The 27,556-nt window shown below is 43.4% G+C and overlaps 1 protein-coding gene across 3 annotated transcripts in view; it reads right to left on the reverse strand.

Moving 5' to 3' along the window:
* Window positions 1-27,556, reverse strand: part of Pacsin2 (protein kinase C and casein kinase substrate in neurons 2) — a 101,808-nt gene that overhangs the window by 50,080 nt on the left and 24,172 nt on the right. The window contains exon 1 of one of the 3 annotated variants that reach the window (XM_057792280.1): window positions 15,070-15,173. The exons of the other annotated variants lie outside the window; for them this stretch is intronic. The gene's annotated coding sequence lies outside the window, so the exon portion shown is untranslated. Of the gene's footprint in view, window positions 1-15,069; window positions 15,174-27,556 lie in introns of those variants that run through there. 3 annotated transcript variants of the gene reach the window in all.

Consider the following 27,556-nt stretch of genomic DNA (forward strand, 5'->3'; position numbering starts at 1 on the left):
CTGAATACCAGTTGATGCCCCACAGGGTTAAATGAGAGCTACTTTTTACTTTTATTTTTTTTGGTTTTTCAAGACAGGGTTTCTCAGTAGCTTTGGGACCTCTCCTGGTATTAGCTCTTGTAGACCAGGATGGCTTCGATCCGCCTGGCTCTGCCTCCCAAGTACTGGAATTAAAGGTGTGTGCCACCACCACCTGGCTCAAAATAGAGCTACTTTTAAAAGGACAAAAATGACACATTTTGAAACCTAGTATTGATACATAAATGCCAACAGTAATATAAGAAAATATACAGAAGGAATACAATGGAAAGAAAAATGCTGAGAGGTGACCCAGTTAGGGCTGGGTAAGTAGACTTAACTGCACAGATGCTCACAGCTCCTAAAGAGTCAACGCCATGAGGAAGCAGCTAATGCAACCTAGACAGTTTTCACTAGAAATATTCAATCACTTTTGCTCTCAGGGTTGAGCGGAAATAGAACCTTTAGTGCAGAGAATCAGGAAACCTGCACTCCAGGGCTTCACTTTGGCTTTACAAGCTGCCTAAGTAACTCCTAGGTAAGCTACTTTCCCACCAGCCTCAGACGCTCCTCCTACGGGGGAGAAATATACTCTGCCCTGCCTAGCTCTCTTCACACAAACGGAAGGTCACTGTCACTCCTCTTGAAGAGAGGAACTCACCACTCACTGTCACTAAGTACTGTCTCCTGAGTGCCTGTCTTGAGTTATTTGAGCATTATCAGACCTCAGATAAACTACTACAGGAAACTACTTAGCATCAAAACAATGGTGATTTTTTTTTAGAGGAGGTTTGGCTCAGAGGGCAGTGCTTGTGAATGGGCTTTACACTTACTACCAGGTGCTATCGCTCTCAGTCAGCTGGAAAGAGTCAGGGCTAAACCAAAACCAAAACCAAAAACAAAAAACAAACAAACAAACAAAAAAAAAAAACAGGGAAGCACAAGTTCACTTAAAACCAACTACTAAAAAAATAAAAATAAAAAATATTCTATTAGCCAGGTAGTGGTGGTATGCACCTTTAATTTCAGCAGGCAGAAGCAGGCAGATCTCTGTTGAGTCCAATGTCAGCCTGGTCTACAGAGTAAGTTCCAAGACAGGCTCCAAAGCTACAGAGAAACCCTGTCTTGAAAAATCAAAAAAAGAAAAAAGAAAAAATACACACACACACACACCCCGCACACACACACACACACACACACACACACACACACACACACACACAAAGCCCAACTACTGCTCAGTGGCTAGGATAATCACTTTCCTCCAAAAACACTGTTCTTGATGGAGGAAGGTCATTGGTTAATAAAGAAACTGCTTGGCCTGAAAGGTTAGAACATAGGTGGGTGGAATAAACAGAACAGAATGCTGGGAGGAAGAGGAAGTGAGGCAGATGCCATGCCTCTGCTCTCAGGGGCAGAGGCGATGGAGCCAGCCACCAGGTCAGACATGCTGAATCTTTCCCAGTAAGACTGTGTGCTACACAGATTACTAAATATGGGTTAGGCAAGATTAAATCACCACCTTGTGGTGCTATACACATTAATAGAAATGGGCCAAGCAGTGTTTAAAAGAATACAGTTTCTGTGTAATTATTTCAGGGCATAAGCTAGCCAGGCGGCCGGGAGCCAGGCGGCAGGAACACAGCCCGCAGCTCCTTCAACATCACCAGACTCATGACTTCTTCACTCCTGGTGGCACAGGCTTTGCTTAATGAGAATACATATTCCACAGAGGTCACCCCAACCCAACCCCACAGGAATAACCACCTCACACACCATCTCCTAAAGTCTACACCTTTAACTGCCATGGAAGGGGAAAAAAAGAGGATGGCTTTCCAGGCCAGGAAGTCAGTGGGAAGCAATACCAGAGACTCTGCCCAAGAATAGGAACAAATGCCCATAGGGACATGGCCTGGAGAGGGAGCCACTCCACAACCTGGGCTACCTGGTGGCTTCCCTTAGAACCGCAAAGTCCCACCCACTTCTGCTGCCACTGACTAAAACTTTGTGTTTAATACTGCAAATCAAAATTTGAGAAGTGCAAAAAGAATGGAATTCTATGTATATAAATGAAAAGGTCCCATTCACATTTGTCTAGCAGAGACCAAAGTCAGGATAGGGATATTACTCAACAGTAGAATGACTACCTAGCTAAGGCCCTAGCTTCAGTCTCCAGAACCATGCATGGGTAGAGGGACCAGTGAAGGGAATTATTTAGCAAGAGACTATTGAAAACAGCTATTTCTCAGAACAACTTTTCTAAGATACAACTTATGAATAATCTATTCATTTAAAATGAATAAAGTGATTTTTATGAAGTTCACAAGTTGTGTCAGCATCATCAGTCATTTTGAGAACATTTCCATCACACCAAACACATCCCATGGCCCTTAGCAGTCATGTCTGTTCCCTCTAACTCCTAACAATCACTCAGGGTTGGCCTCTCTTTATAATTCATATTAAAGGAATCTTACATGATATGGTCTTGTTTCTTTCACTAAGAACGCCTGTGAAGTTCTTAAGTATTGTAGCCCATATCAGTCTTTCATTCTTTTTTAATGCTAAGTAACATTTTATTGTATAAACAACACTCCCATTTGTTTATACTTAACAAGTTCTGCTCTTGGGCTATTATGAAAAGAACTATATTGAATAACTGTGTACTACTGTGGGAGTGCCTTCACCTCCTTCAGCCAATCACCTTTAAGATACCAGCCCACTTGGGCATGGTCTCATACTATAAATGCAGCTGTAAAGCATGTGCTCACGCTCTTTGCTTCTGGCTCTTGCTTCCAGCTGCTAGACGCTGTTCCTGTTCATGCAGAGGACTGTGATCTAGGACAGTGATCTGGTAGTCTCCCCTAAATAAATAACCCTTCATTGTACGTAATTCTGCACTAGTGTGGGAATATTTTGTATCTTCCGCCATCAGCGTACAGGTCTCTGCATTTCTCTAGAACGTACATCTTCATTGTACATCTTCATTTCTCTAGAGTACTAGGAACTGCTGGGTCATACTGAGAAACAGCTACCCAAAACCAAATTGTCTGACAACTCACTGGTTTGCATTACCATCAGTGGGATACTGAGCTGGAGCAGACAGAAGCATCTGCTAAACCAGGTGGTATGAATGACCCAGCCAAATGAATACAAAGTCTTAACACTGCCCTTTCTGCTGTGACCACCACTGAGGAGGCCTCAACTGGCAGCTATAGAGAGCAGGGTCTCCTCGATCAACCTGGCCCTAGGGTCACTGTGTACTGGACTGCACACCCAGGCACCACACAGGAACATGTGGGAGGGTTGGGGGAGGGGGGGACGAAAGGCCAACATTGTTGTCGTGTTCAGTACCTGAAAACTGGCACTGTTCACTAGTGAGGCATAACCTATACAGATGGGACACAGTGAAATATGGGATTAAACGGTCAATAACTTCTTGGGATGGAGCTATAAGAAACAGGAGTATACTCTTACACTGTTAAAAAGCTTTATGGAAAAATCTGGAAATATAGACAAGGCTGATAAGAGTTCCCAACCTCTGACTCTGTAGTTCCACTCTGGGGAATACGCCCTAAGCAAATAAACACAAAGGAAAAAATAGCTTGAACAAAATGTTCATCCCAGTAATATTTATAACAACAAAAACTGGAGACAAGTCAAATACTCCAAAGCTAAGAACTGACAGGACAGACACACACGGCCATCATAAAGGACAGGCAGGAAAGGGGTTGACATTTCAAACTGGATATACAAAGAACAGCACAGCCATCCGTTATTTGGGGACAAGGACTATACATTTTCTTCCTTGTCCCCAGTGCTTAGTATGAGGGACATACTTAAATATTAGTCAAGTAACTACATGTCCGAGTCAACTCAGCGAGTGAGTGACAAGCACTGGGGGAGACGTGTGGAAGAAAACTAAGGCCAGAGTATGGGTCCTAGAAAATGACTCAGTATATGCCTTACAAGAGAAAGGAGAAACAATATTCTTCCTTCGAATAAGAAAGCTGGGTGCGTCTACAAGATGGGCCAGGCCTTTCCACTGAGACACGCGCCTGTGGTTCATGAGGCTGGCAGGCCGCCTGTATCTGGTACAGAGGGAAAAACAGGGTGGGGCTCTGGGAGGTCCTTCCATGGGTTACCTGCTTTATGAATGTCAAAGTACCTCCCAGAATGTTGGCTACACACAACAGACATTCCTCTCTCCCTCAGACCTTGCAGGTACTGTCTTAAACCTCAGCGCTTGTTTTCAGAGAGCCCTATTGATAGTATAAAGCCTGCTTTTGTCACTGAAGAAACAGGTTTTCTTTTGAATTAATGCTCACATTCATGAGGAAGAGACACCAGAAATTCAAAGGGTTATAATGTGAAAATTCTTTCTCCTCAGTGTTCTGTGCTATGGCCTGGAACCCACCACATTTCTTCTCAATAGTCCTGGGCTAACCACTGCTACAGCTTCAGCCCCAGGGCACAGCAGGAGGACTGCCAGTTCTTTATGGTCAGCTCCTTCTTACCTGCCTAGAAAAAAAGCTACCAACCCAACTGCCAGCCTCTTGCCTCGTTCTGAGCAGCCTACTGGCAACACCCAGAGACCTCCACTCCACCTACCTCCCTTCTCTCTCTTTCTCTCCCTCTCCCTCAGCAGAGAACAAATAGCAATCAGAAGCCCCCCTTCCTCCCATTCCTCACTGTCACCTTCTCTGGCCAAGACTACCATTACTGTCACAGGCCCTGTCTCCCACAGCACACTATACCTGAGCAAACTCCTTCATTCCCATACATCAAACCACCTACAACCTTGTGTCCCATCTGTTCTTGGGTTAAATCACATATCCAACTGCTTTCTAGACACCTCCAATCAACCCTCTCACATCCCTGTAAACTCTGCCTCCCTACTTTGTTCCAGACAATGGATCAGTCTGAAAATCCCACATCAGGAAATGGTTCCAGCACTTGTAGGCTGCTCAAGCCAAAAGTTCCTCTTCCCACACCCACACCTTGCTCACACCCCTGTACAAGGTGGGATTGACTAGGTAACAAGAGTTTCTACAAGTTATGATTGCTTTAAAAGTGGGAAAGTATTCCGATCTAGAGGCACCAAATTCTAAATGCCATATTTTCTTAGCTTCAACAGAATATAGTTGATTGATGGGGATTTCTGCCCCCAATATAAGTATCCTATACAAACAACCCAAGTAGCCACATTCAACAAAGCTTGCATTAGGCTTAAAGAACTACTCGTTGGCTTACTAACATATCCACATAGCTTTTTTTTTTTTTTTTTAGGATTTTCGAGACAGGGTTTCTCCCTAGCTTTTTGGTTCCTGTCCTGGAACTAGCTCTTGTAGACCAGGCTGGCCTTGAACTCACAGAGATCCTCCTGCCTCCCGAGTGCTGGGATTAAAGTGGGATTAAAGGCGTGCGCCACCACCGCCCGGCTCCACATAGCTTTGTGACAATGTGTAAATCAGTCTGCCAAAAAAATGACGAGGTAATATTCCAACAGTATTAGAATCCCTTCACCAGTAGGCTAGAGAGGTGGCTCAGAGGTTAAGAGCACTTGTCGACCTTGCAAAGGATCTAGGTTCAAGTCCTATGTAGCTTATAATCTTAGGTAAACTCCAATTCCAGGGGATCCAACACATTCTTCTTAGTGTGAGTCCCAGGTACACTTTGGTATACATACACTCATGCACATAAAATAACAAATCTTAAAAAAAATTTATGTGTCAGGGCTCAATAGGTGGTTCAGTGGTTAAGAGCGCTTGCTGTTACCTTGAATCCCAGCACTCAAAGGTAGAGGCAGGAAGATCTCTGTAAATTCAAGGCCAGCAGGGTCTACAAAGTGAGTTCCAGGACAGCCAAAGCTGTTACTGAAAGAAACCTTGGGGGAGGTCGGGTCATTTCACCCTGCACACATCTGCTAAGGATCAGAGCTGAAGAGCACACAGGATGCACCAACAGCTCGGACAGCTTTTCTCTCACTTTAGAGTATCTTAAGATCAGAATCAACAGTCTTGAACAAGTGACAGAAGGCTACACTTACACAAGAGAGGTGTGTCCCGAAGCTGCCACCTGGGATACTAGTTCTGTGGACACCTGTAACTCCACTCCCTTCTGCCCCAGCCTGACAAACACTACCATAGCTCACTGTCAAGGCACATCAAATACTTCCCTGGAGATCCTCCAGTCAGGGGTGTCTGCTTAGTCAGTGACTTCTTCCTTAAGTTCTCATGTCCCACTCAAGAGCTTCATTTCAACTCCCAGAAAAGCCACATGGATCCATATGAGTCAGAAGGACTCCTCTAACCAAAGTGGGGGAAAAATACAGAATGGGTCAGGAGGTTGTCCTTTGTTCAGAGGGACAGAAAATGGGGACATTCACCAAGGGCTGGCAAGAGGGGAAGAAGGAGCGAGTTCTGTCTGCCAGAGCAAAAGGCTGCTGAATCAGGTTCCCAAGAGCAGACAAAGGGCATTATTAGCCGGGCGTTGGTGGCGCACGCCTTTAATCCCAGCACTCGGGAGGCAGAGGCAGGCGGATCTCTGTGAGTTCGAGACCAGCCTGGTCTACAAGAGCTAGTTCCAGGACAGGCTCCAAAACCACAGAGAAACCCTGTCTCGAAAAACCAAAAAAAAAAAAAAAAAAAAAAAAAAAAAAAAAAAAAAGGGCATTATTAACAACACACATGAGTCAGAGTGTCCCAGGTCAGCCCCTCTAGCTCCTTCCAACCCCTCCACTTTGAGACAGCCCCTCTAGGCAGGACTTTCTGTCATACAAAGGGCCTCTGTGGGCTGTGTCCACAGAGGTGGAGTGGATGCTTTTCCTGTGCACAGGCGGCAGTTTCAGAGGCCCTGCTCCAAAGAAAGGTCTGACAAAGCAGATGCCTCTAGGAGCTGCAGTTCTGCCTGCCTTAGAGGTGACAGTCGCTGAGTGGAAAATTAGAAACAGCAAGGGAAGGATAATGCCACAGCACATGACCAGGCAAGGTCTCTGAAACTTGTGAGTTTGATTCTTCAAAAGACCATTCCTTCTGGTGGTCTGACTGTTTCAGGCAAAATACTTCTGAGGCTTAAGGCAACGTTCATCTGAAAAGAAGAATCCAGTCTGTCTGGGATGCTATGTGGAACCAGCAGGATTCTGCTGAGGAGTGTGTATGGGGGGGGGGGGGGTCTTCCTGAGTGGTGACAACTAGTTCATTATGCCTGTGGCCCAGGTCTCCAGCACAAAGGGCTCTGTTCTCACAGGGCTCACAATCACAGAAAGAACTCCTTCCAACACAGTATGCAACCTCTTTCAAAAGCAAAAGCACCACGGGACACAGACAGGGTGTTTGAGGCAGGAATCTCACTAGGAAGCCACAGGCCGCAGGGGTAAGCATCCCGGGAGCAGGAACCAGTGTGACAGCAAAAGTTCTGCAGCACACAGTTTGGCTGGCTTTTAAGGCTACTTGGTGGGAAGGGGGTTACTGTTTACAAATAGCCACGTGCATGGGCCAGACACCAGACTCAAGCCACCAGAAATGACTCATGACCCATATACCTACCATGAATTTTCAAAAGAAAACAGCACTTTGGTTCAGAGCCCACCTCCATAAGAATGATAGAAAATGCCACAAAATCATAGCACTACAATACTTTTTAGAAGTTGTACCCAGAAAGGAACTACTCAAATATTTGTCTTGCCATATATCTTTGAAGCTTAAAAACAAAACAGGAAATTTTGGTTTGGTTTTTAAGTGTTATAGTGTTGTATAGGCACTGTATGCATCCAACTATAATGTCACTTTCTCAAGAACCCATTCTGCTCATCTGCACATACCAGCTGGAGCCCACAACATCCCACCTCAGAGAAGATTGCTGGACCAATTTGCAGCTGGTGCTCACAACACAATGAAAATTGGAGGGAGGTGGACAGAAGGGGTGGGGGTAAGGGGAGGGAGGGAGGGAGGGAGGGAGGGAGGGAGGGAGGGAGGGAGGGAGGGAGGGAGGGAGGGAGGGAGGGGAGTTCTAACTTGATACTGATGTTAGTTAAAACAAACAAAACCAGCAGTTTGGAACAGGAAACTCATTTATCAAGCAATAATCTGAAACGAACCTAAGCAAAGCCTCAATCAGTAGCAAAATCCCCTTTCCATGAGTAAGGTGAGAAGAACTGGACTCTGAGTCTTGGCAACAGCGGTGATGGGGTAAGGTTTAACTTCTAGGCTTTATTCCCAGCTGTAAAATGTGGGGGAAACAAGGCTCTATTTCATGCAGGAAGTTATAAATTTCAAAGACACGTGAAGTGTGAATGCCTTCATGTCTGAAGCACTCTACAAACGTTGATCTCTCAAGTTCTCAACCTGCTCATCCTCAGGGTAACTTCTGTCAGCCTCTTTCGGCCAAAGCCCACCCACAGGACAGATGTCACTTAGCAAGTAGAACATAAGCACCTTGCATCAAGGTTCTCTGAAGAAGCTGCACCAAAGATCCACTCTAAAGCTGGTGCAGACTGCTTAAATCTGGCTGGGTAGAGCACTGTGATTCTGGTGAAATGCTATAGGAAGGCCCAGAGCTAACTTTAGTGGTCATTTCTCTTAACTTCTGCATCTTACTTAACATATATGACAAACAGATATACTTCTCAGAAAGCACCACTTAGCTGACCTTTAGACTCAAAGCCTAAAGTTAAGAATTCTACGACATTCTAAACCTACAGAAGAAACTTTCCACCTTGGCTATGAGCTGCCTATCTGATGCTCCCACCTGATCTAACCAGTAAATGTCCTGATAGTCTGTGACTATACGTGCTCATGTACCCTCTTCCATGCTGAGACATGGCATCCAACAAAGGCTGGCTGCATTCCTGAGCTAGCATCACTCACGGGGGATTCTGAGTAGACTTTCCTTACCTTCCTTTAAAGTACAACTGTTGATAAACACTGAAGATACAATGACAACTCCAGGACACAAAGCCTTCACCATCAATTCACACACTACCTTCCTAGAAAGCATTCCTAGTGATCATGGTATGAAGGAGAAAAGGGAATCCCATTTCCACTCACAGCAAAGTGCCTAATTACCATACTTGCCCTACCAAGTAATAACTGACGAGTCCTGAAAAAAATATCTTGGTTACTACCACAACTTCAATTACAATACACATCTCTTCCTTCCTCCTCTTCTCCCTGTCTCCTCCCTTCTTGTTCCCCCATACTCAGTAAAAACTTCACTGGTTTAAGAAATATCCTGAGGGCTGGAGAGATGGCTCAGAGGTTAAGAGCATTGCCTGCTCTTCCAAAGGTCCTGAGTTCAATTCCCAGCAACCACATGGTGGCTCGCAACCATCTGCAATGAGGTCTGGTGCCCTCTTCTGGCCTGCAGGCATACACGCAGACAGAATATTGTATACTAAATAAATAAATAAATAAATAAATAAATAAATAAATATTTTTAAAAAGAAAAAAGAAATATACTGAGCCAGGCATGGCGGCATATGCCTTCAACCCCAGCATGGGGAAGAAGAGTAGGCGGATCTAAATAGTGAGTTCCAGGATAGCCAGGGCTATGTAGAGAGACCCTGCCTTGAAAATAAATTAGATGAATGGATGAAGGGAGGGAGGGCAGATGGATAGACAGACACACAGATAGCCTGTGTCCCACTTTTTACATATTTTCAATAAAAATTTTAATTTATTATGAAAGTCACAGAGACCCTCAAAAATGAAGAAAAGGGGAGAAATAGAAGAGCAGCAATAGTAGAAAGAGATACATTAAGAACAAGAGACAGCAGTATTCAGAGATAATTTTGCAGAATAATCAAAGACACTAAATTACAGATCATGGAAGCCTAATAAGCCCAAACAAGATTTTTAAAATAGCTGCACAGAGACAAGTTAAAATGCAGAACCATAAAGAGACATAGAAAAATCAGAAAAGCAGTCAGAGAAAATGACAGTTTGCTCTCAGAGAGTCCCAACTAGACCAGTACCAACAGTGAGAGCCAGAAAACACTGGAGCAAGACATAATGTGCTAAGCAAAGACAACTGCCTAGTAAGAACCTATGTCCAAGCTGGGTGGTGGTGGCGCACGCCTTTAATCCTAGCACTAGGGAGGTAGAGGCAGGCAGATCTCTGTGAGGTCAAGGCCAGCCTGGTCTATACAGTGAGTTCTAAGACAGGCTCCAAAGCTACAGAGAAACCCTGTCTTGAAAAAAAAACAAAAACAAAAACAAAAAACAACAGAGAGAGAGAAGAGAGAGAAGGTCTCAATTCGTAGCTCTAGATGACCTGAAACTTAGAATATAGAGCATGCTGACTTTGAAATCAGAGAACCATCTGCCCCTGCTTCCCAAATGCTTAAAGACATGGGACACCACATCCAGCAAGCCCCTACATTTTTTTAAGAACCTAGGTCTACAGTAACACAGTGGTAGAGCACTTGGCTGACATGCTTGACTTTATTCCCCAACATACATACACACACACACACACACACACACACACGCACACGCACACGCACGCACGCAAGCACGCACACTCTTAAATCTCTACAAAAAGAGGACTACTGCAATTCATTAGCTCCCTCATTCTTTCATCCACACCACTGACTTTTGTTTTTCCTATTACTATCTGACATACAAGCATATTTCTCTGTCTAGCACTGAAGCCTGAGATAACTAAGTCTGAAAGAGCATTTTGAGGCTATCACTGGAACAGTCTGAAGAAAAGCCCCATAAATATAGATGTGCAGAAAGCCCAAATGTTGGGAGCACAAATTCTCAGTGACTTCAGCAAATCAGCGCAGCAGGAACCTCACAGCCCCACCTGTCTCTGACTCTTCGAGGACAAAGTGGGCAGAAGCTAAGACCACAAAGAATGTGTGTCACATAGTACTGGCTGACTCCAACAAGAGCTGGATCAATTATATTATCAGGAAAAAGAAGTCAGGTGAAATAGTCTATATGACACACACTAAAACTACAAAAGGAGCTGGAGAGATGGTTCAAACATTAAGAGCACTGGCTGCTCTTACGAGACGCAGGTTCAATTCTTAGTACTCACATGGCAGCTTGTTCACAATCATCTCTAACTCTAATACAAGGGGATTCCGTGCCATCTTCTGGCCTCTGAGGACATCAGGTATGCATGTGGTGCATAGATACACATGCAAGCAAAACACTGATACACAAATAAATTACACAAACAAACAAATCATAAATAAGTTGAAAAACCTTAATGAAAATACAAAAGTCTAAAATACCGAGAAACAAAAGTCACTAAGGGTGGGAGCAGATGATGCACTGAGAAGCAGTCTGCTCCTGGCCTTAGCCTTGCTCTTTAGGCCGAGGTGTTATCATCAGACTCACAGTCCGGAAGCAACAGCCTTTCCAGGGATACAAAAAGTGCCCATTACAATGGCAATGAGAGTCACAGCTCCGTCCTACAGCATGAAAGTATCACTCATGGAACTCATTTCATTCTTGGCTTTTATAGATTACAGTAAGTAAACATTGATTAAATTAAATTTTAAGCACAAATTAAGATATTTATAAAGACATCCATTTTCCTGGAATGTATATATTTCAGAATTTTTAATTTGTTTATTTGTTTGAGCATGGTCTTTTCAGGTCCAAAGGAAACTCCAGTTCCCCAAACTCCAAAGACAGTCCCCTATCCAGAAATGAGCTCTACCTGAACTACAGGAGGATTTCTGGAGGTTAGATAAAGGCCAGCATTCCTCAGGAACTTGTGAAGCCGGTTCCCCTCTACCAATAGGGGTCATTCATTTCCTTACCTCTGGCAAAAGGGCCATATAGCTACATGAGGTGCCTATCAGCATATCAAAGCGCATGTTGGTATCATAAGCATCTCTCACACATTTCAAAGTCCATCCTAATCCTAGCCCTTCTCACCTCCTCCGGCTCACAGGCTCCCCCCCCCACACACACACACACTCATTCTCCTTGTAACCCTGCTGTTCTCACTGTTCGCTCTGAACTGCTCCTGCTTCTCTCCCTGTGTTCACTATTCTCTATCCACTGCTATCTCCCTCTCTCACAGATGGCTCTGGTGTCCAGTCTGCTGGCCGTGTCCAGTTCTCTCTCTCTGCTCTGAACTCTTCCAGACCCTCTGGCTGTCTCTCTCTCCGATCTACAGTAAAAGCCTTCCCCTTAGCCATCATGTTTATACAGACCTCACTGTAGAGCCCTGGCTGTTCTGGAACTCAATATGTAAAACAGATAGGCCTGGAACTCACGGAGATCCACCTACCTCTACCTATCGCGCTGGGGTTAAAGGCAAGTACTACTACACCCAGTATATTTCAGAATTTTTTTTAAGGATTATACTCTAAATTAATCTTAAAAAGTAAAAATAAATGTCTATAACCTCCCCAAGAGTACCAGAAGTAAGTACGTTTTGGACAACATCAGGGTGTTATAATTTTGCTGGCCTTCCCTGTCAGTACCCTTGTTCTCTTAAAGGGTTAAGAGACAAGCTCCGCCCACTCCCAATCCTCCCCTTCCTACCAAGGCAAGCTGATCTCTGCTCCCTCCCTCCCTCCCTCCCTCCCTCCCTCCCTCCCTCCCCCCCTCCTTGCTGTTCTTCTGAAGAGGCAGCTTTCTGTCTCTCTCCCCCTTTCCTTCTCTCTCCTCTCCTTTCTCTCTCTGTCCCTCTATTCCTCTCTTACCCCATAACCCTCTACCCTTATACCCTCCCAATATCCACTAAAGAAGCTCTCCACATCTAAGCTCTCTCTGCATAGAGTATCTGTCCCTATCTGCTGCAATCCCCCACACCAGCAGTGAGTGGGATCTACCAGGGTCACTCACACAGTAAATCATAACACAGGGAGCCATACCCAAGTAGAGGGAGTCATTCACTGTTTTCAGTCAGTCTGTGCTTGTACCTGAATTTCAGGAGGACTCGAACCAGTTTTTACAGAGAACTTTGTGAAGATTGGGTTCTAGAGATTGAACCCAGGGCCTCACACACTCCAAGCACTGGTCTGCCCCAAGAAACTTTAAAGATTCTGAAAAGCAGTGAATAAATTCCATTTTATTAACTAAATCATTTCTTTATTTACATTATAATTTTTTTAAAGTCTCTCATGCTGCCAAACCTGTCTTAAGAGTTCAAAGCTGTTAGTATTCCCATGCAGGAACTGAAACACACAAATACTAAGAAACAGGAGCTTGTGTTCGGGGTTTTCCTGTCATGTTTCCTCTTTCAAAGAAGAACGAAGCACTTGTCCATTTCTTTTACTAGATGTGATCTCAATAGGGTTGGCAGTCTCATCTACAGATAACACATAATGGGGCTCACTTGGCTGGGACCTAATTTAGGAGAGAGACAGGAAAAACTATGAAATAGAGAACTCTTTATTTTTAAGAAAAAGTATCTCTCAAAGACAGAACTGTCAGTGCCCTTTGTACTGATAATGACCTCATTATACATTATATTCTATATTAATCTACTTTATTCATTATGCATTTAAGCCAAATAGTACTCATCAAAACTTGTTATTTAATAAAAGCTGAGTGTTTGGAAATGAAAAGAAGAAAATGAACTTTTGGGGTCAGGGCTAAGGCTCATGAGTCCTCCCGCCTTGCACTGATCTGAGAGAAGAGGGGCCATCCAAGGTTTAATGTTGAGAAAGCAGATTGTCTATCATACAAAAGTAGTGACCTAGGGAAAGGAACCTTAGCTTCCAGACTCAGCTAATAAGCTGTGTGACCTTGAACGAATCACTATACTTCTTAGTCTCAATTCCTTTGTCAAAATGATAGACCTAGCCACAACTGCTCCAAGAGTCCTCCAAGCCCTTTGAAATTAAGTCATCAAATAACCTAGCATGTGGGTGAGCAAGAACCAAACAAAAAGAAGGAACAAAGAAGGCATATTCTTACTTATTGGTGGAGCTCTCATACCTGCAAAGCACACGTGGCTTGAAGTTATGAAACTGCTTTGTTATTTTCACAAGTGTATCACTTAAAGAACATTCAGTAGAATATTCTATGATCAAGAAGGTTTAAAGAAAGAGCTGGCCACAGCTACAAGAGTAAAACTAAAACTGATGGGCCTGGTTAAGTTCTAACATTTATAATTTATATACTGTGGAAGAGTTTCCTGTGACCCAAACAGTGCTAGACATATGCACAAATCACAGCAGGTGAGACTCTAACAAGAATGTGTTGTATTCACGTGGTGGCAGAGCCTGCCCCAGCAGAGTGCTTACAACAGAACCAGGCCACTACCTGATTCAATGTTCATGGCAATGAGTGATCCAGTAGAATAAGCCATGCAGGGAAGGTCACTTACGCAGCAAGTTTTTTTGTTCAAGCTTTTAATTACAATTACAGCACTACAAAAAGAAAGAGAGGAGAGTTATAATTTTCAGTTCCAGAATATGACTTTTGAGATAAGAAATAATTTTAAATGTGTATGAAGCTGCTTGGTTTTTAAAATAGAATGTCAGATATCCGATAAAAGCATAAAGTTTCTAGCACTGGAGTCAGGGCACAGGGTCTAAGAAATGAGAAAAGAGCTGACTCAGGCGGGGAGGAAAAGCTTATTTGTGTGCTTTTTTCTCTGTGCCTATAGATTAGCTCTGGCTTTTAAGAAAGGAACAGCATACATAATAAACACATCATCTGAAAGTCAGGAAATAAGAGCCCTCTAGTAACAAACAGTTAACTCAGGTAACTCATTAGCTAGGCAGTTAGAGGTATGCAAGCTGGCAGAAACCATGCTGAAGCAGGCCACAGTGATCCACTGGAAAAGGAACCATGTACAGAGTCAAAGATTATAAAGCACAGTCTTCATTTTTTGCTCAGGTCAAAATCTAGCTCAAGAGAATCAAGCACTTACTGTCATTTTCTCAGGGCATGCAGAACAAAACATTCCAAGTTGGTTAATGTGGAACTGGCTGAACACTTCTGTCAAGAATCTCTCAAACTAAGTAGGCATACTTACAAGGTGAGACTGCTGTTAATCATACGACAAAACAACAACAGAAAAAAAAGCACAGAAATTCTACTTTCAGACAGGTCTACCTTAAATATCACTCACGTTTCTTTCAGACGCTGGCTGCAGCCGCCTAACTTGGCAGATCTGCTTAGTACCAGCCTCCTTCCTTCCGACCCTGCCGGTAGGTCTGACCTCCCTCTCCCAGCCGAATTCTCCCAGCACATTTCATCATTTCCTGTTGGCTGCTGAGATAAGGTCATTCCTCACACTGCTGCATTCACAGTCCAAGCACCAGGTTCTGACTGCAGCTGGCTCCTGCCTGCCTGGGCCATCACAGAACAGCTCTCTTTTCAGAAAGTGACCCCTGGAATCGCAGCATTCCCTGAAAACCAGGCAACAAATTTATGCTACTCCTCCAAACCAAAGTGTGTGCTCCCCAACTTACACGACAGACTCGCCTTGTCTTTCGGGTCCAACTACTTAGGACAGAAAAGAGGGATTGCCCTATCCCAGAAGCAGGTATAAAGTGGCCTAAGTTCCCCACGGTTTGTTTATGTGGGTGGGCTTACCTTACTATTTCATTTTAGCACTCTGCTCCCATGCTGCACTCTCTAATGCAAAGTAGCTAGTTAGTGGGAGACAATGGGGAACTGGATGCAGAGGACAAGTCGGGAGATAAGTATGGTGCAACTGTCTCCAAAGAAGGAGGGTACACAAATATGCAAAATGAACAGAGTAAAAAGCAAAAGCCACCCCGTTTCTTCTACTCTGACAAAGAACTAAAAGGAAAAATGATGTTAAAACCTTGGGTACAGTATGTACACAAGAATGCACAGCCATGAGCCCCTGCACAAAGAGGCTGGGAAGGGGGGCAGGATAGGGAAGTGGAAAGGAACAGAAGTTTCAGAGGGTTTCTGAGTCTCTGGTTTGTTTTTTTTTTTTTTAATTTCCTTTCAGTACTTGAGACAGAACCAGGACCTCACAACAGACACTGACTAGACCTATTTCTGGTTCTTGAACCATACGTACTATGCATGTAAAAATCCATGCATACTTATGTCTGGACACTTTTATGTACACATATTATTCACCAATAAAGACTTTAATTATATGCAAGATGGCTAAGCAGGTGGAGAAACTGCCTCTCCATGCTTCCCTCCCAGACAAGTTCAACCCCTTCCATACAGTCAGCTAGGACACTATGTCTAAATGGCAGTGGCTGGGAAAGAGTCACTTTAGGAATGAGCCAATAGGAAGAATGCAGTAAAATTAAATTAGGTGACTGGTGAAATAATCCATTGCAAGGGAAAATGATGCACATGAGCATTTGGTTATTAGTCAGTGTTACTGATGTCACTGTTGACACGAGCATTTAAAAGTCACCTAGTCTCACCTTGTACAAATTAGTTAAAGGTCTCTTTCTGAAATCTTGTATTGGAAACCTCTTAAAAGAAAACATCAGAGCCGGACGGTGGTGGCGCACGCCTTTAATCCCATCACTCGGGAGGCAGAGGCAGGCGGATCTCTGTGAGTTCAAGACCAGCCTGGTCTACAAGAGCTAGTTCCAGGACAGGCTCCAAAACCACAGAGAAACCCTGTCTCGAAAAACCAAAAAAAAAAAAAAAAAAAAAATCAGAAAAGACCACATCAACAGAAGTTATCACTTGACCTCAGAAGGGAAAGGGGAGGCAAGGATACCCGGCAGCCTCGCCTTGACAGACTTCATTACCTCCCATATATCTGGGTCCCTCCCTGAACTCAGCAAGCCCAAGACACAAACCCAGGTAGTTAGCTGCGCTGGTAGTAGGAGTTCTCCAACTACGGGTCCTAATTTATTAGCATTCCAATTGCCACATCTGCAGAAAGGAGACTAGAGCAAGCCAGCTGTCCCAGGACAGGCCACCAGGATATAGCTGTTCTAGAACAGTAGTTCTCAATCTGTGGGTCATGACCCCTTCCGCAAACCTCTTATCTCCAAAAATAGTTACATTACAATTTATAACAGTAGCAAAACTACAGTTATGAAGTAGCAACGAAAATAATGTTCTGGTTGGGGTCACCACAACATGAGGAACTGCATTAAAGGGTCACAGCATTAGGAAGGTTATCAAACCACTGCTCTAAAAGGACTGAGACCCATGGTCTTGTCTTTCCTTTCTGTTGCCCTTTCTTCTTCTTTCTTCCCTATCTGCTTTCCTCCTCCTTCCTCCTTTCCCTTTACTGAAATAGTGATTTGCATAGAACTGAGTGCATCACTTCGTGGCACTGACAGCGTGTGTCTCAAGCCTCAAGCTCCCTGTGGCCTTTGTAGCATTCCCTGGCTTGGCAAATACTGATCTATGGTTTTTAAAGAGTAGTTTCTCTTGTTGAAACATAACCTAGCCACACAGCCCAAACTGAGCTCGAACTTGGGATCTCCCTGCCTCAACACTGGTATCTGCCTTTCCGCAGATACAGAGAATAGAATCCTAATAGTGTAAGTCTGTGGAAGCAGGAGCTCTCCCTGGGCTCCTGCATAGCTTTTGCCATTCTAGGGGAGTACAGCTCCAGTAACAGAACTTCCCACCCAGTGCTACTTCTACGGTACCCTGGAGACAACACTGACCATGAACTGCACTGCAAGGGAAAAACTTCATAACATGTTAGCCTAAGTATATTGTATTGAGACTCAGACCTTAAAGTGACTGACTCTATCATACACCAATGATTCTGATGAACCAAATAGCCCACTTTCTAGCCAGCATTATTCAGCTTCTCTACATTGTCACATGAGAGCCTTGCAGAGGCAGAATTCAGTGACAGACTCAATGGCTACTAGGCAGGCAACAAAGTGATCTGGTCTTGTCTTCAAATACCAAGTAAATATTCAATTTCAGAAACTTACTATATTACTAAGTAAAGTCATGTGGTGTTAGATCATTTGGAGAGAGGAAGGTGGTGGCTAATTTCAAATCTTAATGTTAGTCTTTCCTATTTTTCAGGAACCAAGATATAAATGAGTCATCTGGCTTTATTCCTCCTACATCTATGCCAAATTTCTAACAGCCTCTATAAGAAATGCACCAGAACAAAGCTGAACTATCTTTGGCAAAGTTTTTTTTTAATAATAATCTTTTAAAAAAAGGTAAAATCTCTTACATAATTGTCTTTGCTTTTCTGGCAATTGTCCAGAGAAGGAGAGGCAAGGGGCCGGGAACAGAATAAAGAAGCAGCAACACCAAACTCTTTAAGCTGAAAGCCCAACTAAGGAAAGTTTCAAAGCACCAATGTGATAGAACATGCTGCCCCCAACCCATACATAGCTTTTAAAACCCCCAGTGCCATCAAGAGAAACAATACTTGACTCTTATGGGTGTTGTGTGTGCACATACATGCATATATGTTCAAATGTCTGCAAATATGTGTATCTGTGCATCCATGTGTGAGGCCATCAGGTACTGTCTATTTTTTTTTGAGACACCATCTCACAGGCCTGGAGCTTGTCTAGGAGGTTAAGTGGCCAGTAAACCCCAGCGATCTGCCTGTCTCCTCCTCGCCGGCAATGAGATTACAAGCACGTGCCGCCACATCCAGCTTTTCACATGGGTTCTGGGGTCAAATTCAGGCTCTCAGCTTGTAAAGCAAGGACTGTGCCAACTGAGTTATCGTCTCAGCCCAACACATACATTTTTAAGCTAACATCTTGGAGGTAAAAATGTCTTTTTGGAGGGTTAAGATTTCATATGACCCTATGAATAAACAGTGTATGCACTCTTTGGGCAATATATTGAAAACCGAACACAATTCAAGAAGGAAGATCTGAATCAAAAATCAAATACCACGTAAGTTTCAGTGAGTTTGGGGACATTTGCAAGTGCTTTACCGGTATGATTTTTACCCGTTTACTTAAATTGTAATTCCACCATCTGCTATAGTTTGGCTGTTAAGGTCCCTGAAAACCATGTAATAAAGACAGTCCTCACTGTGTCACTACTGAAGGCTTACAGAAACTTTAAGAGGGGACATGTCTTCAAAGGAACTGTGGGACCCAGGTTTCTTTCTTTTTTTTGAATCCTAGACATTGGGTATCTTATGCTCCACTATGCTCCCACCATGTGGTACCTCCTCAACACAAGCCCATAACGCAATGGGCAGTCAACTGTGCACTAAAATCTCCAAACTTGTAAGCCAAAATCACCCTTTCCTCTTTAGAGGAGGTAGTTGTTACAGTGATTATATAAATTACTTTCCTCAAAGCTGCAACAAAAGCCGGGCGGTGGTGGCGCACGCCTTTAATCCCAGCACTCGGGAGGCAGAGGCAGGCGGATCTCTGGGAGTTCGAGACCAGCCTGGTCTACAGAGCTAGTTCCAGGACAGGCTCCAAAGCCACAGAGAAACCCTGTCTCGAAAAACCAAAAAAAAAAAAAAAAAAAAAAAAAAAAGCTGCAACAAAATGTAACAAAGGCAACATAAGGAAGGATTATGGTACAGCCAGCACGACAAGAAGGCAAGAGACAGCTAGTCACACTGCATCCCCAGTGAGGAAGCGGAGTTTAATACTAGTGCTCAGCTCCCTTTCTCTTTTATTCAGTCCAGAACTTCAGTTCATGGTATGGTGCCCACACTCAAAGTGGGTTGTCCCACTTCAGTAACACAATCCAGAAATCCCCTCAAATATATGCCCAGAAGCTTGCCTTTCTGGTGATTCTAGCCTATCAAGTTGGCAATTTACACTAACAGTCACAGTGGTAAAGAGCTGACCTTCCACCTGACACTGTATGGAGGATTACAGGAAAGCAGTCTGGAAAGGTAAATGGACAAATACCAAAAGAGTCACACAGAGTGACAAGCACCGTATCTAAGGACCTAACAGGGAGCCAAGCTAAGCCAAGGAGTGAGGAAGAAAGGTGGACAACTCCCCAGAAAAGTGCCCCCCAAGTTGAGGGCGTCATCTTTAGCAGCCACCTCCAAGGAGAGCTGGGCATTAGCAGAGCTCCTGACTGCATTGGCTAGTGCCTTTTAACGAAAGCAGGGAAGCAGCCACCTTTATTTCACTAAGGACATGAAGGAAGGGGCTTGTTACCTCCCAATATTTTATCGTTCAAGAGCTCTTATTAATAAAGCCATTCTGGGTTCGGAAAGTAGGCTTATCAGGTAAAGATCACTTGCCACCAAGACTACCAGGATCCACATGATGGAATATGAGAACTGATTCCTCCAAGTTGTCCTCTGACCTTCCTGTGCTACAGGGCACACACACATAATAACATGAAATAACTTTTTAAACCATGTCTGTTTGTGTGACTGTAAAGACATGGAAAATGTACATTGAGATGCTAAGCTTATTTTCTTCTGAACACCTGCATCTGTATTTTACACCATGTATTTACTGGCTTTAGAAAAGAGGAATAAGTGGAGTTTCTGAGTCCTCTAACTGGACAGACATCACTGAGACTGAGCCAAGGGCCAACCTTGCTGCTGTGCAGAGAGGCTAGGACCACTAACTACACTTCAAAGCCACAAGCCAGCTCCCACCCACAGGACTTCCATAACATCCACCAATTTCAATGACAAGTTACCACCAACTAAAGCCTACCATTCTGAAACCCCTGCTCCAGAGGGAGGCTTGTCACCACAGCTGGCTTTCCTGATTGTTAAACTTCATTGGGAAACAAGAACAAGGTCATTCCACACCATTTACTCCAAAAAGCCAAGTGTGAGATTTTATGACCCCTTCCGGAAGAAGCATAAACCCTAGGTAAGGTTAAGACACTCAGCTACACCCAAAGGCAGACGCACACCAGCCCAGCATGCAATTTCACATATGGCACACAAGCAGACATGGAGCCCTATCACTGGAAGGTTCCCTAATCTCAACAACATGAAGGAATTCCATGCAAGGGTAGGTATGAGAAGGAGATTTTCATGAATAAATTAAGACTTAACTTTACATGGCATACTCAGCATGGTTTGTAATGACACTGGCCACAGTGTCTCCAACCCCCAAAAGAAAACAGTCTATTTAAACTCTCAAAGAAAGTAAGAACCTTGAAATGAAGAAGTCCCTCTGTAGCTCATAATCAGACAACGTGATCAATAACTGCATGTGACTAGTAATTAATGAGAATGACACAAGTGGCTTTTAAAGCATGAGGTCAAATCTACAGGATCTGCAGGCACTGGTCAAGCAGTATCCCAGGTGGCTCCCCGCACCCCTTTTTCTTCCCCAACAGACCTCCTCTCCCCAGCCTGTCCCTACAACAGTGCTCTTCATTCTCAGCGCAGTTTGAGAGTTGTCTAGCTAACACTAAGCTGAAAACAGAAAAGGGAGCTGGTACCTCAAACTACCACATGCCATCTAAGCTTATCAAAAACTTACTGAAGAGCTGGATGGTGGTAGTGGCACACACTTTTAACCCCAGCACTTGTGAGGCAGAGATAGGAGGTTCTCTGAGTTCGAGGCCAGTCTGGTCTACATAATGAGCTACACAGAGAATCCCTTTTTTTTTTTTTAAAAAAAAAAGCTTGTTTTAGGATTTTTTTTTTTTACTAGTACTACTAATAATAGTTTATTCTCGTTTTTCCCCCCTCAGACAGGTACTAAGTATGTAGCTTTCTGTCTAGAACTCCCTGTGTTGTATTTATGGACAATCCTCCTGCCTCTGTACAGTGTGCCTCCACAACCAGCTTTCAACTAGGGAAAATGAACTGTGACCATAGCCATGCACTGGGAACCCTGCAGCCAGGACCTCACGTGGGCGAGATAGAAGCACTCAAGCAATACTTTACCTCTGGTCTTTCTTACCTAGAGACCATGCTCAGAACCACTAAGCCTACCAGTTGCTTCAGGCTGGTTAAGAATTCAGTCATGCTTTCAATTAAGTAGCCTTAGGTGGGGTTTCTCACAAAGCACCTTCCTCCATGTGAAATAGGATAGTTTCTAGAAACAAAAGGAAGTTTTGAAGGGATGGACAGCATGTGAGGACTTGAATTCCTTCTGACTTAGATTTAAGGTGATTTTGTGGCTGAGGTCAGGACAGAGGTAAACACCTTTAACAGAACTGCAGACCACTGCCTTGGAACTCAAGCAAACACATCACTAGTGTGGCCTCTCTAGCAAGAATACTCGTGATCCTGTTTCTTCATTTCTTCAACTATCACAAAGACCAGCCTCTCCTACTTCCCAGGTTCCAAGAACATGAAATAACCTATGTGTCAGTTAGCTTCTCATTACAGACACTACATTTTTCTTGAGAGATGTCAGAAGAAAAGATTTTCAGATCATACTTCCAAAGAATTCAGATTCTTGGCTCTGTTACTGGGCCTGTGGAAAAGCAGGGCATCATGACTGGAGCAGGGAGGGGGGGCTTTTGGCAGAGCAAAGCTGTTCAGCTCATGGTATCTTAGAAGCAAAGAAATAAGAAGGGAACAGGGCAAGATAAAGCCCCCAAGGAGATGTCCTTTGTGACAGAATTCCTCCCACTAGGCTCTATGTCAAAGAGTTTCTAGAATCTCCCCAAACAGCACCACCAGCTGAGGACCAAACTTCCTCACTCCAAATCATGTACCTACCTGCTTCTGTCTGTCCTCCATCTTGCCCACTGACGTGGTCTGAATGAAACATGTCCCTATAGGCACTGGTGTTTGACTATTTGGTCCCCAGTTGGTGGAGATACTTGGGGAGGTCTAGAAGATGGAGCCTTCGTGCCGTTTCTTCTATTTGCTCTTTCCGCTTTGCGCCAGTAGCTCAAGATATGAGCTCTCAACATCCAGGCCCACCTGCTGCCTCTACCCTGCCACTTGGGACTCTAACCCTCTAGAACAGTCCGCCAAAACAAACTCTTCTGTATGTTACCTTGGTCATGGTGTTTTATCAGAGCAATAAAAATGTCACTCCTACACACTAATGGCTCCACCCAATGAATGGCACAGTCAATCCCACCAAGGACATGAAACCTTTGACTTCTACCTACAGCACTTTTGTTTCAGTTTCCAAAGTTGTCTTTGAACTTGAAGCAAACTTCTTGCCTCAGCATCCCAAGTGCTGGGATTACAAATGTAAGCCACCACACACAATTCACACGGTATTTTCCTGTGAATGCCAGAAGATACGCACCATGTCAGACAAATGTTGTGGAATATTAACATAAGATGTGCTACACATTTCTTTATGTTGTGGAACTTTTGTTTGATGATGCACAGATGTGCTATATTCTTTTATGCGGCATTTGCTTAACTCTGTGAAGCTGTGTAACTTCGCCTGCTTTAAACACCTGATTGGTCTAATAAAGAGTTAAACAGCCAACAGCAAGGCAAGACAAAGGACAGGTGGGGCTGGCAGGCAGAGAGAATAAAACAGAAAGAGAAATCTGGGGAAAGAAGATCTAGGAGAAAAGGGGGAAAACACCATGGGCCACCCACCCAGCTACACAGCCAGCCAAGGAGTGAGAGTAAAAGATATACAGAAGGAAAAGGCCCAGAGGCAAAAGGTAAATGGGATAATTTAAATTAAGAAAACCTGGCTAGCAACAAGACAAGCTAAGGCCAGGTATTTGTAAGTAGTAATAAGCCTCCTTGTGTGATTTATTTGGGAGTTGGGTGACAGGCCCCCCCAAGAGCCAAAAGAGTAAAGAGTAAAAAACAATCACTTACAAGACAAATTCACCTATTGGATATGATTTTTATTTGTATTTTACCTACTTCCAAATGACAAAGTAGGTGGCCTGCTCCTGTCACCTAAATTCTCTTTTGTTCATGAGCTGACTCCTCAACACAAAATAATAGAGAGTTCCTCCTGGTGAAGGCAGAGAGCAGCTCAGATCACCCAATTGAGAGGTCATTACGTAGCAGGGTGTGGTGGCACACACCTTTGATCCCAATACTTGAGAGGCAGAGGCAGGCAGCTTTCAGTTAAAGGCCAGTGTGCACTACGGAGTGAGGACAGCTAAGGCTGTTATACCGAGAAATCCTGTCTCAGAACAAAACAAAAAATAAAGGGGGGTGTCATTAGGCAATAAAAGTGTAGCTTCTTTTCCTTCCTTCTCCACCCACTGTCAATCCAAGGCAACCATGTGGTAGATGGCCAAAGCTATCTGCTTTGCAGACCAGCTGACTTTTAAGAGGACTGGGCCTAGGCTATGGATAACAGAATGAGCAAACCCCCTTACAAGTACTGCAGATAAACTATATTCTACATATCCTTTATATGCTGAGCACACACCACAAGCAACTGAGTAAAATCTAAAAAAAAAAAAAAAAAAAAAAAAACACATGTATCCATACACCAATAGATATGCAGAAAGAAGGCTCACAGCCACGGTGCTCATCATGGTCGGATACTGAAGCAATCCAGTATCTGCTGACAAAAGAATAAATTGTGGTCTGTGCATGTGATGGGGAGTTTTTGTCAACTTGACTACACCAAATATTTGGTCAAATAACTTCTACAAGAGATGAGATCAACATTTTTTTACTTAAAAATTTTTTAATGATTCTTAATGTGCCTTTTAAATTTGTGTTTTGCTTGTATGTATGTCTGTGTGAGGGTACTGGATTCCCTAGAACTGGAATTTCAGATAGCTGTAAGCTGTCGCGTGGGTGCTGGGAATTGAACCTGGGTACTCTGGAAGAGTAATCAGTGCTCTTAACCTCTGAGCCATCTCTGTAGGTCCCTAAGATGAACATTTTAATCCGGTGATTTCAGATTGTCCTCTCCAGTGTGGGGAGGAGGTTTCATCTAATCAGCTGAAGGTCTGAACAGAAAAAAACCAGCAAAGAGATTGCAGCCTGCCCACTTTTGGACTGGAACTGCTTTCCTGGCTCTCCTGAGCCACAGTGCACATGGGAACCCCATAAATGCATGAGCACATTCTTTATAAATCCCAAAAAGACACATGTACTCATGTGTATGTGTGCACACACATTTAACTGTTTCTACATAAAGCATTAATACAAATAAATGCAAAAAAAATTACTCAGCAAGTAAAAATGAAGTAATTTGCAGATCATTTATGAGTTGTGCTTTATAAAGCATGTAAGAACATTAAATATAGTAACCGCAGATATGTACTTAAATATATAGTATTCTCTGAAGAGAAAAAAGATAATCAAGAGAATGATGAAGGATCTAGACCACATTTATCTCTAACAGCATAAACCACTTTCTCTGAAGTATACACAATGGTTTCCTTCTCAAGCTGGGAGATTGACCCTCAGGAACTCACCAATATGCTTCAAGATCTAGCTATGCAGAACTACAGAAACAGCACAGTAGTAAGCACACTTGCTTACCTCACACAGGCCTGAGTCTATTCCTAGTGTCAATACACCTGAAACATAAAATAAATACACCTTGCATATACATCTCTTTTATTTTAGGTAAGTTTTAAGTTGTTTTAAATAAAATATTTCCAAGCCAGGCATGGTGGCACACACCTTTAATCCCAGCACTCAGGAAGTAGAGGCAGGTGGATCTCTGTGAGTTCAAGGCCAACCTGGTCTACAAAGAGAGTTCCAGGACAGCCAGGGATGTTACACAGAGAAACCATGTCTCAAAAAAACAAAAATCAAGACAAGAATTTCTAAAACTAGAAGTAGATGACAGAAATGTCACAAGACAGACACAGGAAGAAAATCCTGTTTAGCAAATGCAGAACCAAAAGCAGGGCAGTGTTGAGACACCCCTAGCCCCCAGCATCCCACCCTCAGAGCTTTCGGGCCAATCTGACAATCCAATCTGTCTGCAGTCCTCTAATTCTTAGGCCTTCCTTCCCTCTTTCATTTTGAGAACATCCACTCTCTTGTGTGGAAGTCAGAAGACAACCTACTTTCAGGTCTCTCTCATTCATTCATTCATTCATTCATTGTGACCCACTGAATTTAGTTAGGGTTGCTTGCATGAGCATAGGTGGAAGATATTTGTTCTTGAGATCTTAAACTGAGACAACCATGTAAACTCAAGGGAAATGGAACGATCGAGTTTCAGATTGATGCCCACTGAAGCTTTGTCGTTAAGGCAAGTATGATGTAAGAACCTGCAAAAGACACCCTGATTCTGCTACACAGTCGGCTTGGCGTGACCTGAGCTGAGTCTGAAGGCTTATTACCATTACCACCTCTGCCTTTATCTTTTATTTGGCATAAGCATATAGTAACAAGTGTAGTAACTTGTAACTAAGAAATCCAATGAAATGGATGAGGAAAATATGGTACATTTACACAATGGTGTTACTACACAGCAGAAAAAAATAACAGCTTGAATTTTGCAGGAAAATGGATAGACCTAGAAAACATTATTTTGAGTGAGGTAACCCAGACACAGAAAGACAATTATCACATGTACTCATTCATAGGTGGTTTTTAAACATAAAGTAAAGAAAGCCAGCCTACAAACCACAATCCCAGAGAACTTAGACAACAATGAGGACACTAAGAGAGACTAACATAGATCTAATCTACATGGGAAGTAGAAAGTAGAAAAAGACAAGATCTCCTGAGTAAATTGGGAGCATGGGGACCTTGGGGAAGGGTTGAAGGGAGAAGAGAGAGGCGCAGAGAAAAATGTAGAGCTCAATAAATATCAATAAAAAATGTATAAAAAAAGAAATCCAATGAAAAACACTGCAAATAGTCTTTGTTTCCATGCAAAGGACATAGGGACCACATCAGGATGGTGGCTAAGAGTCTACTTTGTCTTGCTGACAACAAAGTAGGATTCTTGGCTCCCAGGTGATGACATTCCTTTGCCCTTCATTCATCCACCCACATGGGGCAGAACTCAGGGAGGTTTCCTTGTGTGCACAGACAGTAAGATCAGGAATGCAGTCTGGCTACATTTGTGGCATTCCTAATTATGAGGTATTATGGTTAGCATCCTGGACACAGCCTGGTCTGGTCTGTTACATCTCCCATTGTGCAGGGGGCTCTACTACATTTCCCAAAGCAACTCCATGCCCAGCACAGTTCTTCTTCCTCCTGGCACCAGCACTTCAGTTGGGCTTTAGGGAATTCCCTACCCTGTGGAAAAGATAGTCCCTCCCTGACTCCTTTTCAGGTTTCCTGCATCTGTGAGGTCACCATACCCAGTGTCTTCCAAGGACTGGCTTTATGCTCAAACTCGCTTAGATCACAAAACCCTTATCAGCTTTTTGTATTCGAACAGAGTAGAATTCTTGACTCTCTTGACCAATCCCCCTGCACTACAGCTCTCAGACCACAGGGCTCTACAAAGAACTGAAATACAAAAACTCCCAAAGCACCTGAAATGCTCTGGCCACTGTCCAATGCCTAAGTACAGAAACGTGTTTGCATCTCTACCCAGGAACTGAGAGTCAATTAAATATAAAGACAGTCAAAAACACGTAGATAGATTTCAATGACCTTGGCTAAATGCCTCCCCTTCACTATGCTGTGACCCTTCTTGCTGGGAGTAATACATTCAATTAAGGCAGTGGTTCTCAACCTAATGCTGAGATCCTTTAATACAATTCCTTGTTGTAAAGATCTCCAACCATAAAATTTATTTTCATTTTTGCTGCTACTTCATAACTGTAATTTTCTACTGTTATGAATCATACTGTGAATATCTGTGTTTTCTGATGGTCTTAGATGA

Source organism: Chionomys nivalis, chromosome 17 (assembly GCF_950005125.1).
Source record: "Chionomys nivalis chromosome 17, mChiNiv1.1, whole genome shotgun sequence".
Taxonomy (NCBI): domain Eukaryota; kingdom Metazoa; phylum Chordata; class Mammalia; order Rodentia; family Cricetidae; genus Chionomys; species Chionomys nivalis.